The 19,514-nt window shown below is 46.6% G+C and overlaps 2 long non-coding RNA genes across 8 annotated transcripts in view; one reads left to right on the forward strand and one right to left on the reverse strand.

The window, feature by feature from the left end:
• Positions 1-19,514, forward strand: part of LOC121038224 (uncharacterized) — a 106,254-nt gene that overhangs the window by 68,618 nt on the left and 18,122 nt on the right. For 4 of the 7 annotated variants that reach the window (XR_005794244.1, XR_005794245.1, XR_005794241.1 and 1 more), the window contains one exon: positions 1,623-4,130. This is a non-coding gene — a long non-coding RNA (uncharacterized LOC121038224). Of the gene's footprint in view, positions 1-1,622; positions 4,466-11,830; positions 12,005-19,514 lie in introns of those variants that run through there. The other 3 variants (XR_005794242.1, XR_005794243.1, XR_005794246.1) reach the window with 2 other exon arrangements.
• The window catches only part of LOC121038227 (uncharacterized), a 23,523-nt gene continuing 6,797 nt past the window's right edge, over positions 2,789-19,514 (reverse strand). Inside the window, exons 2-3 of the long non-coding RNA XR_005794250.1 lie at positions 18,838-18,913; positions 2,789-2,890 (exon numbers count right to left, since the gene is read on the reverse strand). This is a non-coding gene — a long non-coding RNA (uncharacterized LOC121038227). The remainder of the gene's footprint in view (positions 2,891-18,837; positions 18,914-19,514) is intronic.

Consider the following 19,514-nt stretch of genomic DNA (forward strand, 5'->3'; position numbering starts at 1 on the left):
TTGTCTTTCTTTATCTGGAACAATTCCTCAGCGTTTGTGTGTGTGTGTGTGTGTGACTTTCATGACCTTTACGCATATAGAGTACTGGTACGGGGGGGGACTATCCCTCATTTTGAAATCAGATTTTTTGTTTTTAATGTGCACTTTCTGGAAGCATAAGTTTATCCAAAGGGATGAAAAAATGGCAGGAATATATGAACTATCATAACAGAACTGAAGGGGTCGTTTTGAGGTGAGATGGGTCTTCTGATAACACTTACGTTGAACTGTGTTCGTGGATATCACGGTTGATCCTGCATGAAAGTTGTTCACTGTTAATCTGGTAGGTAAGTCAGTTGTTTCATATATATGAATATGGGTTTGATTTACACAGTCTCTAATACTCTGTCCAGTTCTGGATTCTTCTAGCATGATCGAATTCTGATATGTTGTTATGATGCCATCTCCATGCTTCAAGTGTTCCCGAACTGGCTTCCCCCCCAGTGAGGAACATCCTGGTTAACGTCACTTATCTCCAACCATTCCATTCTCTCCTTCCCGTAGCCTTTGCAACGTTTGGTCCACTTTTCTTTTTTCGTGTACTCAGACGCCTTACTTTAACTATGTTTCTGCCACATGACTGCTCTTGGGATGTAGGACATGCCTCACGTACTATGACTGTGTGCGACACGTCTCCTCCACTGAGGACACTACCAGCTCCTGGGGGGCACCAAGTCACTGCCCACGCCTCTTGTTGTGTATTCTTCTTGTGAAATAATTGCTATGTGCACACGCCTGGCAGGAACTGAATGCCTGCTGAGTGGCAGTGTCACCAAGGAGTTGGCCTCAACGCCGTAATTCCCTGCGTGAAGTTCTTGGGCTCGCTTTCTAGACGTAATTTCCGAGGGCTTTCTTTGCTTTGGGGGGCAAAAGAGAGAGGGGAGGCAACAGGTCCACTGGGATGGTAGACTTTGGTGGGGACTCTGGGAGAATAATGATGAGATTTTGCCAACAATTACATAGTGAAGGTATAGAATTTCTACTTGCCTTTGAAATGGCAGAGACTTGCCACCTCCTTCACAGATCAGAAGGATGGGAGTCTAGATAAAATGGCAGCTTTGAGTTGCAGACAACCATTTGTGTGTGATAGTTTTAGACTGAGCGGAAATAGAACGGTTTGCACTTTACAGACACCTTTCAAGCACCCACCCGTCCACGCGTCCACCCGTTATTTCCTTATTCAGCGTATCCCAGCTTCCGTTCTCGGCCCTGAGAATGCAGAGGTGGAAAGAGGAAAGGCTTGGTCCGTTCAGTGGGGCAGGGTAACTACAATGGGGTGCGGCAGACTTCAAACCACACAAATAATTTCAGAGGTGAAGCTGTAACGTAACGAATGCGGAGACCGTGTCCCCCTTCGAGGCCAGCGACCTCCCGGGAAGGCGTGCCTCCTTTGGCAAGGGTGCTGTGCAGGGCCCGGGCAGGCACACAGAGTCACCTGTGTGTGGAAGGCCTCCGTGGGCTGTGGGAATGGCGCTCTTGGATTTCCTGACTTTTGTTCATTGATGGTCTCACGCACAGAGTCGCATTAACCCAGTTTCCTAGACTCAATGAAACCATTGGCAGCTTTCTGATTTGTTTTTCAGCCTGAGCCGACGCTGGCAAAGAGGCTAGAATTCCCAAGCTTTCCCAGGCGAGTGTGGAGAAACACCAGGACGCCTTTTTCTCCTCGCACCCCGCCCCGTCCCATCTGCAGCCAAGCGTGCCTCGGTCAAAGGCAAACTCTGAATCAAGCTTTGTGCTCGTCTCTGGAAGGATACCCGGGATCATGTGACGGAGAAAAGTGACAGCGGCGGTGGTGGCAGTGACATCTGTGGGGCTAGCCCCGTCCCTATCTGCCGCGGGATGCGTGTGGGCATGCTTTGTGAGAAGAATCCACCCCGGGTAGAATGGGGCTTTTGACATCAGCTGAGGCCTGGGCTGCCTCACAATGAGGCCTGTTGGTCAAAGGGAGGCTGTTTAATGAAGTGCCCGCCAGAGGCCAGCTCCGGCCATCTGTACTGGGGACCTTCGGAGCGAGGCTTCCCTGTAACCGGCTACATGTGCGAAAGCACGTTGCCTTTCACAGAAGGCAGCTGCGACAATAAATTCATATTCCCAAACGGTGACCTTTTGACTGCTTTTTGTGTGTGCGTGATGAAAAGCTTCATACCAGCTTGATACTAAGGCTTCATAAGCAAGGAAGCCGGAAAAAGGAGCCTTTTTTGGCCCTGAGGTCAATAATGATAACGGCTTTCTCCTTACATGAGGTAGCAACGCCCTGCCAAGGATGCGAAAACACCGCGTGAAAATGAAATTCGTGAAGGCCTTTAATGATCAAGTGAGGGAGGCAGGTGATGGCAACCGCCACCCCACAGCTGGCTAAACGCCGAGGTTCGGGGAGAAGGATGACTCATGACCAAGGTCAAAGAGCAGCTGGGCGGTGGGGCTCGCGTCGCATCATGTCCTCCAGCTTCTGGCACTGAGGAAATCATGTAAAACTTTGCGATGACTCTTCCTGGCAGGCTCGTTCTTCCCAGCCGGAGCGCAGGTGGCAATGTTGCGATTCCTGGCGTAACCTTCAATGCTTCGCTGATAATCTCTGTCGTCGCCAGGCACCAGCAGACTGTCACAGTGCAACTCCCAGGCTTCAGCAATGCCCGCCGAGGTCTTCATTGCAGCCTCTCATTTATTAGCTGTGTTGGAAATAACTCTGTAATACCTAGCTGGGTACCTCTGGATTTTAACAGCTGTGGTTTATAAGAGATTTGGGGGGGGGTTGTTTTCAAAGTGCCTTTCAGAAAGTATCACCTTAGACGGGAGTTTCCGTTCTGTTCCGGTAGGATGACTTGCTCTTGTGCTCAGAAAACCAAGCCTGCAGGAAAAATCAGATATTTTCTTACAAGACTTCTTAGCAGGCGGGCCTCTATATGACTTTCCCTTCTCCTCCCCTTTATTGGCCATAACCTTAACGGAAGGCTTTTGATGTCAAATGCTGAGTATCTTGGAAGAGGTCCTGCGTAGACAAGACTGCTTGGCCAGGGGCTGGAGAGTCACAGTTGGACTGGACTTGAAGGCCCTTTCTAATCTGAGATGTTGTGACTCCGGAACTAATTAGCCTCAACTTCTACAATGAAATGACACTAACTGCCATTTATTGAGCACTTTCTGTGTCAGCTCTGTGCTGAGATCTTAACATCATTCTCTGAATTCTGACAAAACCCCGCCAATATCATCCACCTTTTACGAACGAAGAAACGGGATTAGAGAGTTAAAAGCTTGTCTGGTGGCACAGATGTGAGGTTTGGTGAGCGACTGTCCCCTGGAAATCGATTCCAGGTGAGTCTACATCCATACTCGAAACCCACAACTCAACCAGAATGAAAGGGAGACACCAGGGATTGCCCTGTTCACGGATCAGTTCACGATCTCTCGGGGCGGCTAGTGTGGATTCGTTAGTCAGATTCAGTGTTGCAGTTAGGGAGCAAGACCTTAAACAAGACCTAGCAGTGTCCCAGCCCACGAAGTCTCTTCTGGAGGACAGCTGGGGGATTCCTGTCTTCCTGCCAATCAGGGATTTTAGCTATAAACAGTTTGTGACATCAAATGTCACTTTTCTTCCACACTCGGCCCTAGAGTTTCATTTAAATAATCAAAGCATTCTTGTCATCAAGGAGAGGCTAATTCCAGCAAAGCAGCCTAAAGCCATGTGAAGTGTGCACCTGCCATCTAGCACTCATAGTGAAAAATACAGCATTTTAGAAGAATTCAGCTTTTCCAGTTTGTTTTTTAACTTTGGAATTAAAATGAACTCAAAAGTTAAAAAAAGGAAAAAGAGAGACCCCCTAACATGTCAAGGTATTGAGATATAAAATATGCACCGAGTATTGCAAGAAAATATACTTCATCTCATTATTATTATTATTATTATTATTATTATTATTATTATTATTTTGGAGAGCTTCTATGCTTGAGGAACAAGACTGCTCCATGTGCCACCTCCGATCCAAGCCCCAACTTCTGCCAGGACCGAAGCTCCTTTGTTCAGAACCTCACCCCATGTGTCTTTTCATCTGGCTGCTGATTCAGATCCTTGAATAAACTGGTAAGCATAAGGATACATGTATATATTTCATTTCATCCCTCAAGGTCCATTAAATGCAGATTCCATCCATGAAGCTAATATTTTCTCATATTTTATGAGCATTTTTTCGACACTCATGTTTTCAAAAACGCACTGGGGCTCAACTGGAAACTGCACAATGACATGGAGCGCGGTGGGCGCTCAGCCTGCCTCCTGCTGGCCGAGGCGAGGTTGGTGTGAACAGGCCAAGGCGCGTGGCCAATGCCTCCTATGTGACACATCTCTGTAAAAGAGTAAGGACGAAACACTTAACAAGTTGAGCCCTTTGGCCTCTGCGAGTCTATCACCGTGGCTCTGCAAACCTTGCAAAATAAAGAAATCTGGGGCTCCTGGGGGGCTCAGTCGGTTGAGCCTTTAACTCTTGGTTTTGGCTTACCTTCTGATCTCCCGGTTCATGAGTTCAAGCCCCCGGGGGGCTCCCTGCTGGCTCCCTCCCCATGGGGAGCCTGCTTGGGATTCTCTCTCCCTCTCCTCTGCTCTTTCCGCCCTCCCCCTGCTTGCGTACTCTCTCTCTCAAAATAAACTTAAAAAAAAAAAAAAGAAATCTGACTCATATGTATCTTTCTCACTGACATTCTATCATTTGAAAGATGTCCTGGGGCCCCTGGGTAGCTCAGTTGAGCGTCCGACTTCGGCTCAAGAGCCTGCTTCAGATTCTGTGTCTCCTCTCTCTGACCCTCCCCAACTCATACTCTGTGTGTCTCTCTTTTTTTTTTTTTTTTTTTTATTTTTTTTTTTTTAAATTCCGCTTTTTTTTTTTTTTTTTGGGACAGAGAGAGACAGAGCATGAACGGGGGAGGGGCAGAGAGAGAGGGAGACACAGAATCGGAAACAGGCTCCAGGCTCTCAGCTATCAGCCCAGAGCCTGACGCGGGGCTCGAACTCACAGACCGCGAGATCGTGACCTGGCTGAAGTCGGATGCTTAACCGACTGCGCCACCCAGGCGCCCCGAGTCTCTCTTTCTCTCAAACATAAATAGACATAGAAAAGAAATGTCCTAAAAATTTTAAAGGCAATTGTAGAGAGGAGACATCTATTCCATTTATAATGTGAACTAGTGTGAGGAGCTTTTTCTTTTTCACTTTTCTTTCTTTCTTTCTTTCTTTCTTTCTTTCTTTCTTTCTTTCTTTCTTTCTTTCTTTCTTTCTTTCTTTCTTTCTTTCCTTCCTTCCTTCCTTCCTTCCTTCCTTCCTTCCTTCCTTCCAACAAGCAAGAGGGGCAGGGCAAAAAATTATTTGGAAAACACCTTCACTAGTGGAAGTGCCTCATTAAATGGGGAGCGGAAGAGGGTGGGGAAGTAAAGCCGGCCATGGTTGGAACAGCACCCCCATGTGCCCCAAGGTGCGCACTGGTTCCTCCGCGGGCCTCCTGCAGGGGGCGTTCGGGGGAGGTCAGTTCTTTAAGGGGTGCACGAGGTCTGAAGCTAGCTGACGGATTCAGCTTCTACTGTGAATCTCTGAAACTTTCTAGAGCTATTGCTCTTCCCTTACCCTTGATGTAATTTGAATCTCACCTGCTTTCCTGACCACGAATATTGCCTCAGTATACAGAAAAGGGAAAAGATGAGAGGTAAAATCGGTCCATCCGTCGGTCAATAAATCAATTTGGAATTTATGCAATAAAACATCTGGTGCAAGAGAGGCTAGCTAAAATAGGATTTTGAAGTCTCATCTTTGAAATCTGATCACTAATCTATGTATCTCCACACGGACATTTCAACCAAACATCAGTCCTACGTCCCCAAAGCCTGTCAGTTTTCGTCTGTTTTTGTCTTATTATGTGTTATTAAATAGAGTAAGTCTTCCGAAATGCTTTTGGAATTGGCTGGATAAGTAAATCCGAAATTAGTGAAAATGTACACAGATCTTCTTCTGTTCACAATGGGGGTTATGTGCCCAAAAGTCCACTGCACGTAGAAAATGTCATGAAGTTGAAAATGCTTTTAATACACCTGAGTTCTCGAACATCATAGCTTAGCCTAGGTGACCTCAAGCGTGCTCAGAACACTTACATTAGCCTGTAGCTGGGCAAAATCACCCAACACAAAGCCCATTTTACAATAAAGTGTTGACTATCTTACATGATGTGTTGAACACTGTACCGAAAGTGAAAACCAGAATGGCTGTGCAGGTGCAGAATGGCCGTAGGTGTGTCTCTGGTTGACCCCTGCGACCGCTTGGTGACCCGGAGCTACAGCCGCGGCCCTTGCGCGGCATCACGAGAGAAAATCGTCCCGCGTATCGCTAGCCTGGGAAATATTCCAAATTCGAAATTCCAAGCACGGTTTTGACTTCGTGCATTTCGCTTTTACACCACTGCAAAGTCAAGAACTCCTAAGTTGAGCCATCGTAAGCTGTGGCTGTGTGTACATTTCTACTTGTAGTTACCTCCTATCGAACCGAACATGCGCTACATCGCACATGTCTAGCTACCCCCATCTCCGTTCTAATTATGATTTCTCCTTCTCTCCTGTTTTGATCAATGGAGCCATCATTCTTCTGTTCACTCAGGCACAATATCAGGGATGACATTACTCATTCATTTATTCCTCTCTCGGCTTACCTAATTAACACATATTCATTGAACTCTAACCCCAAAGTAGGCACTGGAACCAGGCACTGTCTTCGACTCTGGTAACACAGCAGTGAACAAAACTGATAAAAATCTCTACCTTCTTGTAGCTCATAGAGTAGTAGGGTAGAAAGTCCATAAACATGATCAGTGCATTTTATGTTGGGTAGTCATCTGTCTTCACACCTCCCCTCTTCTGGGAGTCTGTGTCTTCTCTTACCAGGAAACTTGTCATTGAGTTTAGAGTCCACCCAGGTAATCCAAGATGATCTCATTTCAAGATCTATAATTTGATTACATCTGCAAAGACCCTCTGCCAAATAAGGGCACAATCATAGATTCTGGAGGTTAGGATGTATGTGTATCTTTTCGGGGGCCACCACTGAACCCTCTAAAGGGGAGAACAAGTAGAGTTTTTAAACATTTTTTTTATGTTTAGTTTTGAGAAAGACAGAGACACAGAGTGCAAGCTGGGGAGGGGTAGAGAGAGGGAGACACAGAATGCGAAGCAGGCTCCAGGCTCCGAGCTGTCAGCACAGAGCCCGACGTGGGGCTCGAACTCATGAACTGTGAGATCATGACCTGAGCCGAAGTTGGACGCTTAATCAACTGAGCCACCCAGGCATCCCAAGTAGAGTTGTTTTTACCCATTTTAAATCAGAAGTTACAGGGGAGACGTTTCTGAAAAGGTGGCATTTGAATAAAGAACTGGGGGCGCCTGGGTGGCTCAGTTGAGCAACTCGATCTCAGCTCAGGTCTTGATCTTGGGTTTGTGAGTTCAAGCCCCACACTGGGCTCTGTGCTAGGTATGAGGCCTACTTTAAAAAACTCAATAAATTGAATAAAGACCTGGAAGAGGTAAGGGAGGGACCTGTGCAGACTTCTGGGAAGGAGCACTCTGGGAAGTGGGAAGGATGAGTGGGACGGCCTTGCCTGTGTTGTTTGAGGAGGGGAGAGGCCAGGTTGTGCAGAGCATCATGGGTCCAGGTGATGACCTCTGAGTATGTGGGGGAGCTGATGGATGGAGGGCTTAAAGCAGGAAAACCACACAGCTCAGCTTCTGTTCAACAGCCTGGTGTTGGCTGTGTGCGGAGAATAAATGGCAGGAGCAAAGGCAGACACCAGATCCGTTCAGACATGACAGGAAGACAGGGGCCAATGGTGGTCTGAACCGCAGGGGTGGCTGCAGGAGTGGTGAAAGCGGTTGGATTCTGGACGTGTTCTAAGAATATAACTGACAGGATTTGCATCTGGATCCGGGGAGTGGGGGGAAGGAAAAGAGGAGTCAAGGACGCCTCCAAGTTTTCGGCCGGAGCAACTTGAAAAACCGAAGCTGACGTTTACAGAGATGGGAGAAGCCCGGGGTGGGGGGGTGGTGTCAGGAACTTGGCTGTAGGCAACCGAGTGTGGCGGTCCAGCGGCTGAGCCTGAGAGGCCCTTTAGCCAGGCGGAGTCAGGTGGCGAATGAGCAGCGAGGTGTCCAAGTGGGCAGGAGGAGGTCTGGGCTGGACATTTAAATCTGGGACTTGGAACACAGAAGACACTTGAAGCCATGACACCGGGGGACATCAAGGGTGACAAGGAAAGAGGAGTGGTCCTGGCACCGGGCTCTGGGTGACGCCAACTCCAACGAGGAGCCAAAGGAATCTGGGAAGGAGTAGAGAGAGCTGGAGAGTCAGCACGAAGCATGGGAGGCAAGCGAAGGAAGTTTTCGATTCTCCACTTGTTCTTCTACATCCCAGATGTAACCTTTAGTGCAGTAACTTCTTCCTTGTGTCTTTTTTTGATCTTTTAAAAGTTTATTTATTTATTTGGAGAGAGAGAGAGTCCGAGTGGGAGGAAGGGCAGAGAGAGGGGGACAGAGAATCCCAAGCAGGCTCCGCACTTTTAGCACAGAGCCTGATGTGTGGCTCGATCCCACGAAACCGTGAGATCGTGAGCTGAAATTAAGAGTCAGACGCTTGACCGACTGAGCCACCCAGGCGCCCTTCTCCCTTTCGACCCATTCTTAAAACTCTCCTGTTCTTCTGATTCTCCCTGTGTCCTTCATTTTATCACCCCGCATTGAGATAGAAAAGGTGGGATTTCCAGTTTGAGGTACAAAAGGTGGGGCTTCTGACTCCCATTTCGTCCTTCCCCTCATCCGTACCTATGGCTGCATGGTGGGGGCAGGGGTCCGTTATGAGCAGGGTGATGGAGGTGGAGAAAAACCAAGCCAAATTTACAGATGGGTCGGAGTGGGAAAGATACAAGCTAAGACTTAACAGTAGCCGCACTATAGCCCCTCGGGCTGGCCCTGAAGACAGAGGTGAGGGGGAAACCCAAGGGGCAGCGAGTTGGATGACACATCTAATCGTCCACTTCGTGTGTAAGGAGAATGGCTGGAGGCACATGGACTCATCAACAGTGGCAGATGGCTTGGCTGCTCGGTCAGAGGTCCGCAAAGAGAAAGCCTGTGGGCCACCAAGGGACAAGCGGGTCTGGGGCAGAAGCAGGTGGATGGACACCAGGTGTGAAGGGCTTTGTTTCCTTTTTCTAAAAAAAAAAATGTTTATTTATTTTGAGGAGGGGGAGGGGCAGAGAGAAAAGGGGAGAGAGAGAGAGAGAGAGAGAGAGAGAGAGAGAGAATCCAAGGAGGCTCTGCCCCTCCAGTGCAGAGCCCAACGTGGGGCTCAAACTCACAAACCGTTAAGATCATGACCTCAGCCGAAATCAAAAACTGGATGCTTGACCCACTGACCTAGCCACCCAGGCGCCCCAGGCTGTTTCTCACATGAAAGGCCACCAGGGAGCATCCACCATACAGGAGGCGTTAAATAAGCAGGGAATGGCTCACTTAAGCTGGAGTCAACCAGCTTCATCATTGGCCACCCAGCGCTGGCCACACGGACCCACAGATGAAGTAGCGAGGGTGGCAGGATTGGGGGCAAGGAGTGGGTCCGGCACTGTGGCTCCCACTCACCAGGGCAGTGGTGCCTCAAGTGTCCAACCAAGAGCAGTGCTGAGCCCTGGTGTGGCACCACCCCTCCAACGGCCACGTGGGGCAGGCGCCTGGGTCCCAGTCCAACTGCCCCCACTGCCCGGGGCTGCTCCCTGCATTCCCTCATGGGGGCTTTTCCTTCGAGTAATCCCCAATTAATGTCCCGCTTGCAAGTGTCTATCTCTGAGTCATTCCTGGGGAACCTGGCCTAAGGTAGGAAGAGATACAGAAGAAACAGGAAAAATGTAAGTGAAGAAAGATGAACATCTCACATGTCGTCACCGATCGCCACGCAGAATGCTTTCCACTTCCCTGTGTGCATCTCTGTCTCTGTGTCTATTCTTTTTTTTGTCTGTATTCCAATTTATTGTCAAATTGGCTGACATACAGTGTGTAAAGCGTGCTCTTTGTTTTTGGGGTAGATTCCCGAGGTTCGTCACTTACGTACAACACCCAGTGCTCATCCCAACAGGTGCCCTCCTCAATGCCCATCACCCATTTTCCCCTTCCCCCACACTCCCCCTTCCACCCTCGGTTTGTTCTCAGTATTTAAGAGTCTCTTATGGCCTCCCTGCCTTTCTGTTTGTAACTGTTTTTGCCCCTTCCCCTCCCCCAAGGTCTTCTAAGTTTCTCAAGATCCACATATGAGTGAAAACATTTGATATCTGTCCTTCTCTTCCTGACTGAGTTCACTCAGCACAATACCCTCCAGTTCCATCCATGTTGCTACAAAACTCCATATTTCATTCTTTCTCATTGCCAAGTAGTATTCCATTGTATATATAAACCACATCTTCTTTATCCATTTGTCAACTGATGGACATTTAGGCTCTTTCCATAGTTTGGCTATTGTTGAAAGTGCTGCTATAAACATTGGGGTACAAGTGCCCCTACTCCTCAGCACTCCTGGATCCCTTGGGTAAATTCCTAGCAGCGCTATTGCTGGGTCATAGGGTAGATCTATTTTGAATTTTGTGAGGAACCTCCGCAAGCCCGCGCAGTTTTTATTTTATTGCACATCTTTTGAAACATCCACTAGGTGGAGAACTTGTGTCAAGTTTGACGCTCAGATTGTGCCGCTCGGCCAGCCAGTCAAGGGAGCTGCATTTATCTACTTATTTATTTATTTAACCATTATTGAAACGAAGCAATGGGTTCTAACCAACAATGAAAAGCGTCTATGCCTCTTCCTAGTGGCCTAAGCTTTCCAGACATTATAGGCCCGAAAACATTATATAGAATTACATTTCTCTTGTGATTGACTGCTACCATGGCATGTTTTTAGGAGACACAGATGAACTATGTGAGTTCAAGGCTAAAATTTCTGCATAATCATTTTTGTTGAACCCTGCCTCTTGATTAGTTTATTATGGTTTATTCTAAGCTCTTTTAAATTGGCGAGGTGGTGTTTTTTGGGGTTTCTGGGAGTGAGTATTGATTGAAAGTTAACTGCCGATTAAGGAAATGATTTTATTCGTTAAAAAGCCTTATCCACTGATGTGCTTTTTACATTTCAACTTGCAAACACCGGGCAAAGGAATTTCTTTTCATGTGCATTGTTATTCTTGCTGATTATTGAGAAAGTTTTATTGAGGTCACAGAATGTAGGTTAATAGAATTTACTACACCATGCGTTCTTGGTTGCAACTCCGTGCAGTAGAAATGCGACCCTAATTCAGCTGCCAGCCAGCCCTTCCGTGCGCGGGAGTGCTGTGCCAGGAATCCTTGCCGGCTCCAGGGAAGGCCACTGTGTGAACTTGTCCCCTGCCACCAAGATGGAGGGCCACGAACAGCATTGCTGATCCTGGCCGTGCCTGTACCTACTCTCAGCAGAGCTTCCTGAAAACAGTCTGGACCTGGGTCTTTTCCTCTGGGTGGAACTCACAGCAGCGATTAGCAAACTAAGGCCCACCGGCCAAATCCAGCCCACTGCCTGGGTTTTACCATCTTCAAGCTATGGATGGCTTTTACAGATGAACATTGTCAACTGATTTGATGATAAGGGATACTAACTTGGAGCCGTGATTAAGTGATATATTTTCATTACAAAAACCCATACTCAATTGCTATAGTTTGGATTTTATCAATTAAAAATTGCTGCGGTTTCGCTTTCCCACAGCTTCGGTTGCCTGCAGTCAATGGTGGTCAGGAAGCAGATGACGCTCCTTCTGAGATACAGTCAGAAGGTCAGGAGGTCAAGAGCAGCCTAACGCTGCGTCACGATGCTTACGTCGTCCACCTCACTTCCTCTCATCGCGTAGGGATTTTCTCATTTTGTGACATCACAAGAAGGGTGAGTACAGCACAGTAAGATATTTTAAGAGCGCGAGAGAGAGACCACATTCACATAACTTTAATTACAGTATATTGTTACGATTGTTCTAGAACCTGTGCTTCATTTATAAATTAAACTCCAACATAGGTATGTAAGTATAGAAAAAAACAGTATAATAAGGTTCAGTACTATCTGTGGTTTCAGGCACCCACTGGGGGTCTTGGAACGTATGTCCCACGGGTTTGGGGGGAGGGACAAATGTCTCCACCACATAATATCCATTCTTTGCCTCTCGGTCCATAAAGTCTAAAATATTTACTATCTGGCCTTTACGGAAAAAGTCTACTGACTCTGCTCTAGAGGGTCTGTTAACTTATTACATCTAAAATTATGAGTGTGTGAAACATGTGGATTTTTCTGGAGAGAGGGCACCTGGCCTTCTTTGCTCTGAAAGGAGAATGTAATGACCAAAATGTTAAAAACTACTAGTCTCACTGGATGAGGGCCTTCCACTGCCAGCAACAACAACAATAATAATAACTCAAAGTATCATAGGATCAATGTACAAACAACGATCAAAACATTACTTCCCATGACTTTGAGGGGACCAAGGACAGGGCTGAGTTGAATTACTAACAGTGTGAGTGCAACTCTTTAGTCAAAATCACAAAGTTGATTATACTTTGCTGGGAACAATGTAGGTGCCTAGTAAGTTATTGTTGCATCAGCTTTATGTGTAACATGAAAAACAGAAGCCCCCCATTTTGATGCACTGGAGACCAGCACAGTGCTTGGTACTGTGTAAGTGTTTAGTTTGGGCCCACGACTGAATGACCCACGTGAACACAATTAACTGGACATTTGAAAATGTGTTACTGTCAGGGCGCCTGGGTGGCTCAGTCAGTGAAACGTCCCACGTCAGCTCAGGTCATGAGCTCACGGTTTGTGAGTTCGAGCCCTGCATCAGGCTCTGTGCTGACCGCTCAGAGCCCGGAGTCTGCTTTGGATTCTGTGTCTCCCTCTCTCTCTGCTCCTCCCTTGCTCGTGCTCTGTCTCTCTCTCTCTCTCTCAAAAATAAATGAAAACATAAAAAAAAAAAAAAAAAGAAAATGTCAAATGCACAGAATTAGGATGGGCAAAAGCACTTATTCTTATGAATTTGAAGCTAACCTCACCAAGATGGTACCTACAAGGAGTGAGGATTTAAATAATGCTATCTGAAGTTTCCTACTGTTCCCTGGGCTCACTCCGCTGTTGTGGTAATGACTGCAAGACTGGGATGCCTTTTAGAAAAAACAGAGGGGCAGAGAACCTTCTGAGAAGCAATAGTGATTCCTTAGAATGCATGTTTGATATTTTAGCTCCTTTCGGCTCGAGTTTCTGGGGGGGGTGGAGTCTATTCCCACCTTTTCTGATTACATTCCCTTGAGTATTCAAATAGGTTAAATGAGCACTGGCCACACCAAACACACCCGTCACCTCTGGAGCTGGTTCCAATTCATCCTCTCTGCAAAGATGAGTGGACACATGTGGCCTTTACAACACCGGCCCACTGGAAAGATCTATGGGCAGAAGGGAAAACAGACATGAGACCATTACCTGGAATCAAAGCCAGTACCTTCTCGCCCAGCATCCTGGGAAGTGCCGTCTCAAAGAACTGTCTTTTTCCCCCAACAGGATACTTGCTCTAGTTTATAAAAAGTAAGAGGATTTGCACACCTTCTCCTTTGATTGAGCTGTTTGTGTTGCTGTGAATTCTGGCCAATGTCTCCTAGGGCTTAGCTGAGTGGTTTGGGTACAACGTCGCCGACTGTTCCAATTTAAGAAGCTCTCACGAGATTGCACCGAGACAAAGGGTCTGCCGAGAGGCGCAGCCCCGTAGCGCTCCGACGCTCTAATCTGAGTTCTGCTCTGCAAAGTCCTGTCTAATCCTCTTGTACCCTGCTGTGGCTAGCAGTCGAGGGAAAGGCAGCAAGGGCAAAAGCTGCGGGATACAGATTTAATTCAATCCAGCAAACGTTTACTAAGCACCTCTGGTGTGCCAGTCACTGGGCCAGGTTCCGGGGATAGGAAGATTAATAGGATAGGATTCCAGAACTCAAAGGGGTCACGGTTTACAGGCAGAGAGGCACAGCCACATGAATAATAAAGCAGAAGAGGGGAGCAGAGGAAACTCGTCACTGAAGGAATGACACGGATGAGTCTTAACTGATAAGGTGATGTTAAGGGGCAGAGAAGGGGCGGATGGGCATCCCGGGTAGAGGAAACCGCATAAGCAGAGTTAAGAAGGTATCAAAGTCCCTGGCATTTGAGGCAAAGGTCGAAAGGATTTTGTCTCGGAGAGAGGTGGGAGAAAAGGCCAGAAGTGTGGTCTGGGGCAGAGTGGTTGATTCGTGTACTGCTGGAGACGGGATAGCAAAGATAAATCAACAAGTCCCTGCCCCTGGGAAGCTTACCTTTGGGGGTGAAGACCAGATCATAAACACAAAGGATAGGCAGCTTGTTAGGTCTGCCCTAACAAAATACCACAAACTGGGTGATGGAGACAACAGAAATCTTTTGTCTCCCAGTTCTGGAGGCTAGAAGTTCAAGATCAAGGTGTTAGTTGGGCTGGCTCCTGCTCAGGGCCGTGAGGAAGAATCTGTTCTAGGCTCTTCCCTAGCGTCTGGTGCTCGGTTGGCTTGTAGCAGTATCATCCCAACCTCTGCCTCCATCCTCACAGGGAACGCCTGTGTCTCTGTGTCCTAATTTCCCCTTTGAATAAGGACACCGGCCCCATTGGCGTAGGGCCCACTTTGAAGACCCCAACTTAACTCAATCATCTGGGAAGACCCTTTTCCCCAAAAAGTTACATCCACAATCCCATATACTGGGGATTAGGACTTCAGCATCTTTTGGGGGGGGCATAATTCAACCCATAACAGTATGTTAACTTGTAATAATAACTTGGAGCAACATAAAGCAGTGTAACTGTGTTGGGGAAAGCATCTGTGCTCGAGGCAGTGTAGCGGGGAGGTTTGCAATTTTCTGTAAGGTGGCCCAGGTTATGACTCACTGCAGAGGCTACATTTCACACACACACACACACACACACACACACACACACACACACACACTTTAGGTTCTATTTATTTATTTCGAGAGAGAGAGAGAGTGCTAGCGGGAGAGGGACAGGGCGAGAGAGAATCCCAAGCAGGCTTTGTTATGTCAGCACAGAGCCCGACTCGGGGCTCAAACCCACGAACTGTGAGATCATGACCTGAGCCCAAATCAAGAGCTGGATGCTCAACCGACTTAGCTACCCAGGCGCCCCAAGAGGCTACATTTGGACAAAACTCAGGGAAATGAGGGAAGTGGGGCTCACAGATATCTGGGGGAAGAGCGTACTAGGCAGAGAAAGAAAACAGTGCGAAGGCATGTGTTAGGCATGATCTATGGAGCGAGGAAGCCAATGAGGCTGGACCCAAGGGGGATGGAGGAACCAGAGGAGATGAGGTCAGTGACTGCGAGCTGCCGGGACATGCAGGGCCTTACGGCCATTGGAGGGACTTTGGCCATGGAGCCATTGGGTAGTTTGGGGCAGAAGGGTGAGATGGTCTGATTAGGTTTTAAGAGGTTTGGGGGTTTGGTGTTGAGTATGGTCTGGGCGCAGGAGCCATGGTGGATGTGGGAAGACCAATTAGGAGGTGACTGTAAGAATTCAGGTGACAGACGGAGGTTGCTCGGACCTGGGTGCTGAGAAATTCGGAAATACTGAATTTGGGCTACATTTGGCTCATGAATGTGGAGCCAGAAGCTGAGGACAGAGATCTGAGCTCCCACTAACCTAGACCATGTCATTATTTCCCCAGGTTGTGGGCTGAGATATGCATTTGGACACTCCAAGGGTGTCTTTCGGTTTTCTATACACCGCAGTGGCTTAGCTCCTTTTCTTTCCTACCTGGAGTCTCTTTGAAGACACAGACATTCAAGGACAGGAAATCCTGTACTATGGACCCTCTCTTCTTAAAAGTAGAGAAGACACAGAAATAATTCAGTAGGATCCAGACATTCTAGCTTTGCATGTTTTGGGTCTGGTACAATCCAGAGCAGTGAGTGACTTTCTCCGCTGAGGAGGTGGGCTTTGCAAGACATGTACCCTAGAGGCATAGTCTGCGGGGTAGCAAGATAAAGACAAATCACTGTTGCTTTGGGGTCGATATAACCTCATCCTTATCCATTTACCCAATTTAATTGTGTGCCAAGTTCTGCATCCTTTTTTTATCCCTTCCTTCTGTCACTGTCCTAGTTCAGGCTGAATCTCCTCTCTTTGTGCTTGTAGAATAGCTTCCTCAATGATCTTCGTACTGCTTATGTTTTTTCTTTTCTTTTTTTTCTCTTTTCTTTCTTCTTTTGTTTTAAATGTTTATTTTTGAGAGGGAGAGAGAGAGAGAGAGAGAGAGAGAGAGAGAAGGTGTGAGCGGGGGAAGGGCAGAGAGAGGCACACACACAGAAACAGAAGCAGGCTCCAGGCTCCGCGCTGTCAGCACACAGCCCGACGCGGGGCTCAAACCCACAGACCACAAGATCACGACCTGAGCTGAAGTTGGATGCTCAACTGACTACCCCGCTCAGGTGCCCCTCTCTTTCTTTCTTTCTAAACTAGTCTTAAAGTCATTTCCAGAATGTTTCTGCTAAAATGTAAAACTGATGACAGACATCATTCCCTGCTCGCTCTGGAAATCCTTTGATGCCCCATGCTGACTTGCCTTGTCCAGGCCCGCGAAGCTATTTCCAGTCTGGCCCACACATGCCTTTACAGCATCCCCCTCCTCTGCTCTCGACCTCGGATTCCAGGGCTGTCCTTCCTGCACGAGTGCCTTTCTTGCCAACCTGCCCCTGTCTATCTGAAGAAGAAGACTTTGATCCAGAACAGTGATCGCGATTTTTGAGTCTACAGTGTTCACGCTAGTGAGATAGTCAAAAGAACATGGATTCCTGCAGCAGCAAGACCTGGATTAGAATCATGGCTTTGACAACGGCCATCTGCGTGACTCTGATCCGTTACATGGCCTCTCTGAGTCTCAGTTTCCTCATCGAGAGTAGAGATAGCAAGGCCACCCTGCAGAGCTGCGGTCGACGTCGACACCACGTTGTTAAAATGACAGCTTAGCACCAGACTTGTAAGAGGCATTCAGGGAGTGGTGGACATTGTTATTAAACATCAGTTTGGAGTTCAGGAGAGACACCGTCTGGAGTCAGACTTTCAGGAGTCGGGCGTGTTGGTGGAAGTGGTGGGCAATTTACAATTTCCTGGGCAGATGGTTCAGAGAAAGAGGCAATGACCCGGGAAAGAGCATGCACGATGAGTTGATACTGGCTTTTAACCTAACACATATGCACACTTCACCAGTTTAAATTCAACTAATTCAGATTTTATGACATTGCAGGCAAAACTGGGTTGCAACTTACTTCTGTGCTATTTATGAGAAAATTAATAGGGAGAACATGATCCAGAGCTCCTAATGTGGGGATGCTTAACCTACTTAAATAAGTCAACTAAAGTTATGTCGGAATCAGTTTAGCAAGATTAGTTTTCGTAGAGACACTGTGCTTTAAGTGATTTAGAGATGTAAATTAGAATTTGGGAGCCAGAAAGGAGATAGAGATTATTAGCATATGGCCCTCGTTTTACAAAAAGAGAAAAGAGAGGACTAGACTAGAAAGCTTAACTGACTTGTACAAGCCCACACAGAAAAAACAGAGGACTCAGGCCCCCTCCCTCCTGAATAGTGTTCCTTTGAATATGCTGGGTGTCACCTTTTGCATGTCAAGTGATCAGTGTTTTTCTAGGCCATACCTGGTTAGCCATTAGTGCTTTGTTTTGTTTGCAAATTCTTGATGGTAATTAAGGAAGTGCTATTTCCAAATTATCGTGTAATTCAGACTTAGTATTAATTCATGCTGGTGTTCCTGGTGAGGTTCTGGAATTTGGCTGGTTTACTTGGGCAGAGTTGTAAAAGGGAAACCTGTACAAGGAGTAAAAGCCTGATGGCAGCTTTACTCTGAACAAATGTTCTTTATTTAAAAAAAAAAATTGGCCTCTACATACCCAATTTAACTCACTGGTCCTTAATTAGGACCATTGTGAGTTTAAGTTTGGCTTCACAGAGTAGATTTTCTGAATCCCAAAGTCTGGCTGGCTTAGCAACTTAGTCTCAGCAAAGATCAAAAGCATTTTATGAACAATCCAACACCCTCCACTCGTAATCTGATAGTAGAGAACCCTGGTCAACATATTTTTCAGGGTCACCCCTTGTTAGCCTTTATTACTGGCTGACATATGAGAATACACTCATTCATCTCAGAGACCTTCCGAGAAAAATTAGCTGACCGCAAGGCACATGATCTTAAAGGGCATTAAAGTTTATGTAGATCATCGTTGGCTATAAAACCTTTTCTTTTCTTTTCTTTTTTATTTTTTTGTCTCGAGTGGATAGTCCCTAGAATTCCTATTATCTGACTTCAAGAGAATCTGAAAAGAAAGGAATCCTGGGTGATTCGTTTTCAAAAGTATTTGTTTGACTTAAACTTTTGTACCCCCAGTACCACTGCCCGAGGCTGTCAAGACAAAATAAATCGGTGTGTTAATTACGCAAATAAACTCACAGTAGAAAGACAGCTACAACTAGAAGGAAGGACATAGATGGAGGGTGTAAGTATTATTCCGCCGTGGAGGAGTACAAACCAGGCTGGACTTACATACAGTAAGAAATGGGTAAGAATGGAAACTTCTTAGGTCTGTAAACCACCCAACCAGAGTTAACACTACAGACTTCTTTCTACCTAGGATGAAGTGAACTGTGACTCACCCTTTAACATCTGAGATATCCATGGTTTTGTCTTTTCTTCTTCTCCTCCTCTGCCTTCTTGGATTTAATAGTTATGCTGGGAATAAGAATATAGACCAGGCTTGAAAATTAAGTTAAATGAAGTAATATATACTCTTTACCTTCATGTATATTTTATACATACTAAATGTGTATATATATATTGTATATGTATATACACATATATATACATATATACACATATATACATATATATATTTAGTTTACCTTAAATATTAAATTAAATGCTATATACTCTTTATCTTTTTTGGTCAGAAAGATAAAAAATGTATAAAGGACACTGGCATGAACCCTACTGAATCAACCGTTTTTACAAACTGACCCAATCTTCAGTATGTGGGTTGGTGATTATGGGGTGTTCCAACACTCTGTCCTCAGCTCTAAAGCTTAAACAACAAAACAAGTCCATGTTGCTTGCCAGTTAATAAAGGGATCCAAGGGCCTCCCACTGAAAGCTCTGGTCCTTTGTAGCAAAGGAGACATCATTGTCTTAGGATGTCAGGTTCTGTTTGGGGCCATGGCTTCCACCAGGCTTTGTCTCAAGTACCAGATCTTTCCTTTCACTCCCTTCCCCCTTCCTCCCTCCATCTGTTCCTTCCTTCCTTCCTTCCTTCCTTCCTTCCTTCCTTCCTTCCTTC

Source organism: Herpailurus yagouaroundi, unplaced genomic scaffold, assembly GCF_014898765.1.
Source record: "Herpailurus yagouaroundi ecotype Mexico unplaced genomic scaffold, PumYag 165, whole genome shotgun sequence".
Classification (NCBI taxonomy): domain Eukaryota; kingdom Metazoa; phylum Chordata; class Mammalia; order Carnivora; family Felidae; genus Herpailurus; species Herpailurus yagouaroundi.